We start from the raw sequence: 823 nt of genomic DNA, 5'->3' as shown, positions 1-823 counted from the left end.
TATTTTCTTGAAGTCACATAATTGTTACCACTCTACAGCTGAGAGAAAAGTGAGAAGCAGTTGTTAGAGTGTGCATCAGGTTTAAATCCTCATCAGGGAAATGAAGGTTATAACTTTGATGATTTTGGATTTAAGACCACCCTAATAGAGGGGTTGGATGCACTGGTGAAAGTTATATTAGAACCTGTTGATGATGCTATACAGCAGCCTGAGTTGAGGACTTGAATTCAAAAGGCAGGATTAATATACAGGGAAAGCAGTCCTAAAAAGGAGGTACAGAATAAGGGTGACAAAGGAGAACCAATACAGGCTGTTACATTTAGTAACAAACTTTTTTGGAAGTTTGGCACTCCTCAGCACAAGATGGGATTCAGGGAAAGAGGTGCAAGTAGGGGTTGAGGACCCAGAGGTAGGATGGAATATGGAATCTGCAGAGAGGGTCAGAATGAGGAAGGTTGTGATTCCTTCTGGGTAGAGGTCTGGAAGAAACTGATGTATATGGGGGAAAGACAGAAACAAGTGGAACGAGGCTCCCACTAATGCACTGATGAAGAGATTGGTAGCGCTCATTCAGACAGAAGAGCTAGTGGAAGAAGCAGAGCCAGATCTACATTGGTTGGTTCAGCCTTCAGCACCTCCTGACCCACAATAGAGATGCCCCACTCCCAAGGCACCCAGGGGACTGGTAGGATGAATCTGCTTTGACTACTGGGGGCACCCAACCATTAAAGTTTTAGTGGGAGACAAGGGGAATGTGAAAAACTCCCAAATGGTGATTGATACTGGAGGCTCACCTGGGCCTAGAGTGAGTGAGGATTTAGTT

Source organism: Gavialis gangeticus, unplaced genomic scaffold (genome assembly GCF_001723915.1).
Source record: "Gavialis gangeticus isolate Ggan-Ray unplaced genomic scaffold, GavGan_comp1, whole genome shotgun sequence".
Classification (NCBI taxonomy): Eukaryota; Metazoa; Chordata; order Crocodylia; family Gavialidae; genus Gavialis; species Gavialis gangeticus.
The sequence above is the reverse complement of the archived record's forward strand: the minus strand, read 5'-3'. Positions refer to the sequence as shown.